Raw genomic sequence first — 9,709 nt, forward strand, 5'->3', positions numbered from 1 at the left:
AGATCAGCCAGTAGAGCTGTAGACCTATTTTTTCCTATCCTTACAATCTTGTAGGGGCCATCCCATCTAGGTTCCATCTTTCCTGGAAATAGCTCCATACGTGCATCATAGTACATAACTAATTGCCCTTTTTTAAAGGTATACATCTTTGCTTTGAGGTCATGCAACTGCTTCATCCGATGTTTAGCTACCTCCTGGTGTAATAAGCTCTGCAATTTCAGCTCATCCAGGTGGGCTATGGTTGTGAAACGTTCAAAGAGTGCATCCCCGTCTTCCAAAGAGTGGTTAATTGCAAAGCGTATGGTTGGCAACTCAATTTCAAGGGGTAACACACACTCTTCCCCATAAACTAATTTAAATGGAGTATGGCTGGTAGCTCGCTTGAACGTTGTATTGTATACCCATACTACCACATACAACTTCCTATCCCAGTCTCGTTTCTTCTCCGAGACTATTTTAGACAAGATACCCACAAGCTGCTTATTAGTACTTTCAACTTGCCCGTTGGCTTACGGATTATAGGGGGTCATTTTGTTGTGCTTGATTTGCCAAGCTTCAGTCAGACTTTTGATCACTTTATTAAAAAAGTGGGTTCCACGGTCGACACTAGTTCCTTCGGTGGATTGAAATGACAGATAATTTGCTCTAAGAGGAAACTTGTAGTCTCTTTTGCATTGTCTTGCCTCGTCACTCACACTTTTGACCATTTTGTAAAATAATCAGTTGCTATTATAATGTACCTCTTCTGAGTAGTAGACGACGGGGTGATAGGACCCACAAAGTCAATGCCCCACTTCTCAAATGGAAGGATAGCCATGATAGGTGTAAGTGGGTGTTTCCTATTCTCTCTGCTCTCATGTCTTTGGCAGGTATCACATCTCTTAACGTACTCAAAGGAATCTTGGAAGATGGACGGCCACCAATATCCAGCTCTTAAAGCTTTCTGTGCTGTCAACCGTCCAGCGAAGTGCCCTCCACACGTAGAGTCATGGCATTCTTCCAAGATGAAAGGAACCTCGTCAGGCATCACACATCAGTGATAGATATCATCAACACCTTGCCAATATAGTGTTCCTGTGATCAAGGAAAACTTCAAAGCCTGTTGTTTGATTTTTCTCTTTTCTGATTTTGATAAACCACCTCCAGTCTCTCCCGTTGATAGATAATGCGTGATAGTAGCATATCAAGATGGGATAGAAGCTGTATCAATTTTAAACATTTATTCAATATCATTTCCTTCAGCCAAAGTCTCTTTCGGCTCCCCAAAATCCACAAGGCATTTCGCAATATCCTGAAACCTCGGTGGCTTACTCTTAATCTCATAATCGAACTCCTGCAAAGTGATTAACCACTTTGCCAGACGGTCAAGCGGTTGTAGCTTGTTCATAAGTAATCTAAGCCCTTCCGCCTTCGTATAGAAAACTACCTTCTCATAGAGGATGTAGTGCCTAAATTTTTTAGTCGCAAAGACCATGGCAAGGCACAACTTCTCCATGTAGGTGTAGTTAATTTTTGATATGCCCAATTTTTGACTAGCAAAAGCTATCGGATGATACCACTTTTCCTCCCAGATTTGGGCTAAATAGCAGCTGATACTATGCATGGTGGCTGCTGAAAATATGTAAAATACCTCGCCTCTTTTAGGTGCTTTTAAAACTGGTGCTTTTACTAGCTCCTGTTTCACATCCTCGAAAGCTACCTTACAAGGGTCTCTCCATACAAATAGGCAGCTAAAGGATAATAAGTTTGTTAATAGCAATGTCCCTTCTGCCAAGGCGTTTATAAACCTCTGATAGTACCCTACCGATGACAGAAAGCTATGTACCTCTTTCGGAGTGTGTGGTGGACTCATAGTGACTATAACCTTGATCTTTTCAGGGTCAGTTGCGATCCCTATTGAACTGACCACATGGCCTTGTTGAGATATCGAGCTCCACTCATGATATGCCAGGGTGACCGTTGTGCATTTATATCACCGACGTGTCAGTTGCAGATGTGGTTGGTACACTGCTCATGAATAATAGCTAGATGACAGCTATCCTTATCTACTCTAGTTCGTGGCTCAGTTAGTATGCCACCTTAGTTAGTTGAGTTTGGTTTGAGACCCATATATAGGGTTCTTCTATTTCTTTGTACTTGAGTTCTTTTGGCTTACATAACTAAGAAGAGGAAAACTGTTTTCAGCCTCCACCTCTGTGTGTATTCCCCCATTGTGCAAGCAAGAAAGCTACAAGTGCGACTCCTTCCTTCTCTCCCAAAATCTTGACATGGTATCGGAGCCTTGTTCGTGGTAAGGAGCTCAAGAAAGCAAGCCAAGCTCGCAGTGTTCTGGTAAGAGGAGCAGTGTTGCTCTCATTTTCTGTTTTGGGAGCAAGTCTCTGCAGGTATCACAGCTGGAAAGTGCAGGAGTGCATTGTCTCAGGTTGAGACACCCTTTGCGGTGAAGCAAGATGGCAGTATATGCTGCGGGCAGGGGCTTTAGCCCCTGACGACCCTGTTTTTTTGATTTGAGGCCATTTTGGGGCCTGTTTTGGAGGCGGAAGTTTTCTGCACGCACTCAGAAAAAGGGCCTATTTTATGCTGTGCGACCACTGTTCTACAGGTCGGTGAAAAGTTACCACAGAAATTGCATCGTATGCTTGTGTCCAGAGACATTGGGAGTTACAAAATCATCCTTAGTTCCTGTTTATGCAAAATCATCACTAGGAAGTGACTGTGTAGTCAAATACCACTTTTGCCAATTTTGCAGATTTGCCCTTGTAAGGGTGAAGCTGTGTTTTTTACAGTGACAGAATTTTTTGCAGTGTTCTGTAATGGTGTCTGATTCTGTTTCATAGATTGTCATTGAAAAGCTTGACAAGAACAACTTCCAAGCATGGAAGTTTAGAATGACGAATTTCCTTATGGGAAAAGGATATTGGAAATTTGTTGCAGGAAATGAAGAAGAACCAGTTCTTCCTAATGTTCCTAATCATGGCATGGAAGTTTAGAATGACGAATTTCCTTATGGGAAAAGGATATTGGAAATTTGTTGCAGGAAATGAAGAAGAACCAGTTCTTCCTAATGTTCCTAATCAACAGCAAATGCAGGCATTTAAAGCATGGCATGAGAGAGCCATGAAAGTTATGTATTGGCTGTCTATAAGAATTTTAGACTCTATGATTGTGCATATTCAGGATGCAAGTACGCCAAAGGAGGCATCGGATACTTTGTCAAAAATGTATAGCACAAATACGCAAGCTAGGAAAATGCAGCTCAAGCAAGAGTTGCATAATGTGCAAAGAGAAAATATGAGCATCAATGACTACCACATGAAGGTGAAGAAGATTGTAGATGCACTTGTTTCCATTGGGTCGCCAGTGAAAGATGATGATTTAGTTTCTGTGACCTTGAATGGTCCAGGAAAGGATTATGCACAGTTCCGAACATCCATTTCCGTCCGTGAAAGATTTCCTGATTTTGAGGAGTTGATTGCTCTTCTAATTTCTGAGGAGCAGAGAAATGGTGGTGCATCTTCTTCAGGAGGAACTTCAAAAGAAGTTGTTTTCTACTCAAATGCTGGAAGAGGTAGAGGCAGAGGTAAAGGAGGCCGTGGTAGAAATCAGAATATGCAGCAAACTCAAGAAAACCAGTCCTATGGAGGAGGACATGGTAACTCTAGAGGCAGGGGGAGCCAAAGAGGTCGTGGTGGATGGCAAAGAGGCCAAAATGCAAACAGTAATGTTGAATGCTACTACTGTGGTAAAATGGGCCATATGGCTAAAGACTACTATAAAAAGCAGAATGACATCATGAATGGAAAACTGCAACAAGGGAATTATGCATCTTCTAGTAGACAGGGTGATGACGGAAATGAGCATTCGTTTATGGTGCAGCACATGAATAATTCTGTGGCAAGTGCAGAAGAAAGCAACGATGTATGGTATGTTGACTCAGGTGCATCAAACCACATGACAGGTCATGCAGAATGGATGGAGGATGCAAGGAAAATGGAAAAACTAGGATTTGTGGAGACTGGTGATGATACTGCACATCCTATTGTGCAGATTGAAAAAATTCCTTTGTCTATGTAGGATGGGTAAAAGAAATACCTGTCTGATGTATTTTATGTCCCAAATATCACCAAGAATCTGGTTTTTGTTGGTCAAATGGTTGAGCAGGGCTTGCAGGCCAGATTTAATCCTCATGGATGCTTTGTTGAGGATATGAAAAATAAAGGTCGCTTGATAGCAAAAGGAAAGAAGAAGGGCATAATGTTTACGTTGGATGCAGACATGCCTGAATTGAGTGGATTGGTAAGTCAGTTTATGCAAGCTCCAAGGAAACCGCATTTGGATGCGGCTAGACGCATACTCAGGTATGTGAAGTCCACATTGTAGTATGGACTACTTTATGTGATTGGGGTTCAGATACAGTTGCATGGATACACTGATGCTGATTGGGCTGGTAGTATTTCTGATAGACGATCTACCAGTGGATATGTGTTCTCTTTTGGGAGTGCTGCAGTCACTTGGAGCAGCAAGAAATAGCCTACAGTTGCCTTGTCGAGCACAGAGGATGAGTACAAGGGTGCATCAATGGCTGCATGTGAGGTAGCTTGGTTGCATAAGCTACTTTATGATATGCATTAGTCTACAGATGGGCCAGTTGTCATTTATTGTGACAACATGAGCAGTATACACTTGGCAAATAACCTAGTCTATCATGCTAGAACAAAGCACATTGAGGTGCATTATCACTATGTGCGAGAGAGGGTTTTACTAGGTCTTATTGGTCTAGTTTATGTCAGCACAGAGGATCAGGTAGCTGACATATTCACGAAGGCATTGAGCGCAGAGAAGCTGCGCAAGTTCAGAGACTTGCTTGGTGTGCAGGAATTGGGATTGAGCTTGAGGGGGAGTGTTGAGATATCGAGCTCCACTCGTGATATGCCAGGGTGACCGTTTTGCATTTATGTCACCGACATGTCAGTTGCAGATGCGGTTGGTACACCGCTCATGAATAATAGCTAGATGACAGCTATCCTTATCTACTCTAGTTCGTGGCTCAGTTAGTATGCCACCTTAGTTAGTTGAGTTTGGTTTGAGACCCATATATAGGGTTCTTCTATTTCTTTGTACTTGAGTTCTTTTGGCTTACACAATTAAGAAGAGGAAAACTGTTTTCAGCCTCCACCTTTGTGTGTATTCCCCCATTGTGCAAGCAAGAAAGCTACAAGTGAGACTCCTTCCTTCTCTCCCAAAATCTTGACAGGCCTAACAATAGCCCATAAGGCACTCCAAAGACACAATTCCGTGGGTTAAGAGTGATACAAAGTTGTATGCAACGCTCAAAGCACTTTCTTAAGATAATCAACATCCTTTCCCTTACAGTGGCTGCCCCCAGGTCATTGATAAAGACTTTCAACTCATCTGGGAAGATGTCACCAAAGGTGTTGTCTGTTGTTCGTTGCCATGATCCGGGTGCATTGCACAAACCAAAGGCCATCACATGGTACACAAAAGTACCAAAGATAATAATGAAAGTTGTTTTCAACTTGTCCTCTTTTGCAATTGCCATCTAATTGTATCCTGCAAAGCAATCCATAAACGAATATATTTCCCTACCCGCTAATTGATCCAAAATCAGGTCAATAAATGGCAACGGGTAGTAATCCTTAACCGTCTGCTTATTCAGCTCTCTAAAATCTACACATAGTCGGATCTGGTTGTTTTTGTTCTTCTTGATGACAACTGGTGAACACCATTCGGTGTGCTGTACAGGGAAGATTAAACCAGCTTTCTGTAACTTCTATAACTCTTCAAACAGCCCGTCCCTCAATTCAAAAGGCACATGTCTTACCTTTTGACGCATAGGACGACTGCCTTCTTTTACAGGAATAGTATGAACAGCTAGGTTGGGAGGAATGCCTCTTAGCTCGTCATAACTCCAAGCAAAGATGTCGTGGAATTCTTGAATCAAGGACACATAGTCCTCCCTTTCTGCTAAATTGAGCATGGAACCTAATTTAATTGGCCGCGAATCATTCGATGTGCCAAGGTCTAACTCAATCACATGCGCATCTCTTATCCTATCTTGCGGCTCTATCGGCTCATTTAGAGTTATCTGATAAATATATTCTGTAGTGGACCCCTCTTTAGATTCATCGCTGGATGATGTCTCACTACCAGATGGATCATTTGATGTTTCTAATTCAGTAGAGGATAAAGGAGCTCTCTCACTTTGAGAAGACTCAAGGTAAGCATCGACTATTACTCGATTAGCACCTCTACCCAGAACCACTCGACCGGTGGGTATATCAACTTGACAGTCTGTTCGTAAGATCCAAGGCCTACCTAGCAAGACTCGATAGCTAGGACATTCTACAAATCTTATCACCCTAAAGTCCAAGAAGCATTTTACACTTGCAACTGTAACATGGACTTTAGTAACGCAACCTTCTGGTTGCCTTAAACTATCATCAGGCATTCTAAGAATGGTGGAGCCATCTTTTTGGATGCCTAGACCCAACCTCTCCATCAACTCTGAACTCATGATATTGATGGAGGACCCGGTGTCTACGATAGCATGCTCCACTAATATTCCATCCACGTATGCTAGAACCCTAGGGAAATTCTTTTCAGCATGATTAAACCAATCTTCCCCTACTCGTGTTATGCCCAAAGATTCTACAATATACCCACTACACAGGATCTTCTTGAATTCCTTGCGTACTCTTGGAGATAATTTAATCAACTGTAAGAGATTTACATCTGGTTTGACCTCGTAGAGAGAACTTGCTAAATCAAAATCATGATAGGTAGCCAAAGCTCTCTTTTCTCGCCAAACCATTCTTTCTTTTGGTCTTGGGACAGGCTTTGCTGCTTCTTTTTTAGCTCTTGCCTTCTTTCTTGGCTTCCTCATCCTTCTTAGGATCGACTTTTTTGTCAACAGGCCTTAGAGGTCCACCTTCCATGCCAGGATTCAGGACCTGCATCCCCTTATCCCCTTGCTTAGGGTTTTCCTCGACTGGTTTTGCATTATCTTTATCACCCTCTTTAGCCTTTTGACCTCTTGTCACGGCTCGTAAGTTAGAGGCTTCAGTGCCATTGACGCGTACAGCCTCGATAAGGCTGACTCCATTGCCTTGTGGCAACTCCTCTATATTGTTCTTTCCCATTTGCAGTATTTGTCTTGGTCCATCATTTTGCTGGAGGTTATTACCTTACGCTCTATGATTAACTAGACCTTGCTGTTTACTCCCTTGTTGGAGGGAACTAATCTTACTCCAACAGGTAGCGACTAAGTGGCCCAACTTCCCACAAATATCACATTTAACATTTGGACAATTTCTAGGGAAATGTTGTCCGCCACACAACTTACAGCTGAATCTTGAGGGACCACCCTCTTTAGGGCGTCGACTCCCTATTAGATTCTGTTGCTTCTTCAAAAATTGACGTCAACAGCTATTTGCCGATCTTGTTCAGAAATCATGTCGGTGTAGTGCTTCATTATATCCTTAACTTCGCCAAGGACATTAGAGGAACTCGACTCATAGCCTTGATCGTCTATCCGTCGTTCCATTGGCCTAACAATTTGATTGGGCATTGGTTGTTGACTCACAGGAACAACATTAGGATTCGAAGCTTGGCCTCCAACATTTGGTGGAGCCAACTGACTAGCCATAGGCATAGTCACATTGGGAGGAGCTGGCAACAAATGTACATTTTGAACCATGCTTCCTCTCCCATTAGGGTTATTCATAGGCATCCCTTGACTTCCATTTATCAATGGTAAATTGCCTCCAGGTACTAGACCCGCATTAAGATTTATTTGAGAGGAGTAGGTTGTTTGTAATCGTGACTCTACTCCTTCTGCCCGCGTTATGGTGGTGTCTATATTAGCCAAAGCCACACTGCTCAATTGTACCTGAATATTAAAATCCAATCCATGCAAGAAGTATTGCAATTGGACAGCCGACGGAATAGGAATGTAAGTTTGTAACTTACGAAATACTTCCTTAAGCTTCTTAGCATAGGCTTTCACATTCTCATGGGGTTCTTGGCGTGTTACATTCAAAACACGCAACCAGTATTGGCCACCTCTTTCAGGGGCATATTCTCCTTGAAAAGCTGCATAAAATTGGTTGATTGTAGTGATGGTTCCAGTCTCCATGCTATGATACCATACTGCAGCCCTTCCTTTTAATGTCATGTTAAAGAACATCATAAGATGTCCCTCATCTTGAATGCGGTAATTAAACATTAGTCTTTGGAATTCACAAATGTGAAACTCCGCATCTTCTTCGGCTAACCCATAAAAAATGGGCAAAGGCACTCCTAAAGCTGGCAGATCCGGCGTCGCTGTAGGAATTGAAATGGGTTGTGCCATGACGACAATCGGATTAATAATAGGAGTTTGGACTGATGGGATCACACCCCCACTTGAAGTGGGTTGACTTGATGGAAGAGAGGAAGAACTTGCGCTTCCTCCTGCACCTAAATGACTACGTGCAGCAGTTGGGTTACTAAGACCACTACCTGTTATGCATATTGGGCGGCTCCTTTGAGGAGAATAGCGTCTTACAATCTCCAACTGCCGTCTAGCCCTCTCAGCACGTTCTGCTTTTTGTATTTCGGCTTGAAGGTCCTTGTCAGAGGACATAAACTAACTTTTTGGGTCCCTAAAAACCCTAGATTCGAGAACCACCACTTGTTGGCAGCACCCGACAGATGCACCATTGATGGGACCTCAAATGGGCCGGCACTGGATATGGCACTAGACGGACCTCATGCTCATAACAGACAAACACACCCATATGGCCTCGCGGGCCAAGAGCGTCTATCTGCTGATAAATGATAAACTATCCTAAAGCCTAATCTATGCGTTTATAGTTTTGTAGTCCAACATTTCCCTTTCTATAAACTCCACAGAGGGAGAACCCATGCACATTGGTAATAAATGCCATGATAATCACATACATGGGAGGCAACCTCTCGGTGGAAACATCGCGGCCCCACTGCAGCTCTCCTACATCGCAGGGATTGGCCCCTTGATGTGCTACTCAACATATAGAACAAACGAACAAACTCCACTCTTTCATTTTGAACGTATTCTAGGAGATACCATGTGTCCTTACCAAATAATTTCCCAAGAAACGAACGTCTATCCTATGACTTAAGTTACCTTTCCACACTTAAGTGTGGGTCATCGTAATCGAAAACAGGTGCTATGCATCTAGTTCTTTGTATTCTGATACCATGGTTGACATGCACATGAAAAAGTGGATGATTCTAAAGTGCTCAAACATAATTTTCAATCAGAAACGTGTAGTGCACAACCAGGCTTTACAATGCTCATTCACTAACTCGTTGCGGCGATGTAAGGATAGCACTGAGACAACACTTGTGCTACTATCCTCTTAATTAAAATACAACAAACTCTATATCATGATATGCATCAGAAAATCAGTAATAATCAGCATGCAAATCACACCATTCAAACATCCCAACCCCCTACGTTTAGGTATTGCTTTCGTTGTATAGGTGTAGAGGTTCATTTTGTCATGTTTTGATATATGAAAGCGATAAATCATAAACTTTGATAGGGAGATAGGGCAAAATGAGGCTAACCTCATGCTTTGCCCCTACCATACACCCACAAACAATCATTATATTTTTCCTTATTTTTGTGAAGCATATTTCTATTTTTTCCCTTATTTTTCCCATT

Source organism: Lygodium microphyllum, chromosome 4, assembly GCF_053477565.2.
Source record: "Lygodium microphyllum isolate KBCC chromosome 4, Lygodium_microphyllum_v1.1.10, whole genome shotgun sequence".
In the NCBI taxonomy this organism is placed as follows: domain Eukaryota; kingdom Viridiplantae; phylum Streptophyta; class Polypodiopsida; order Schizaeales; family Lygodiaceae; genus Lygodium; species Lygodium microphyllum.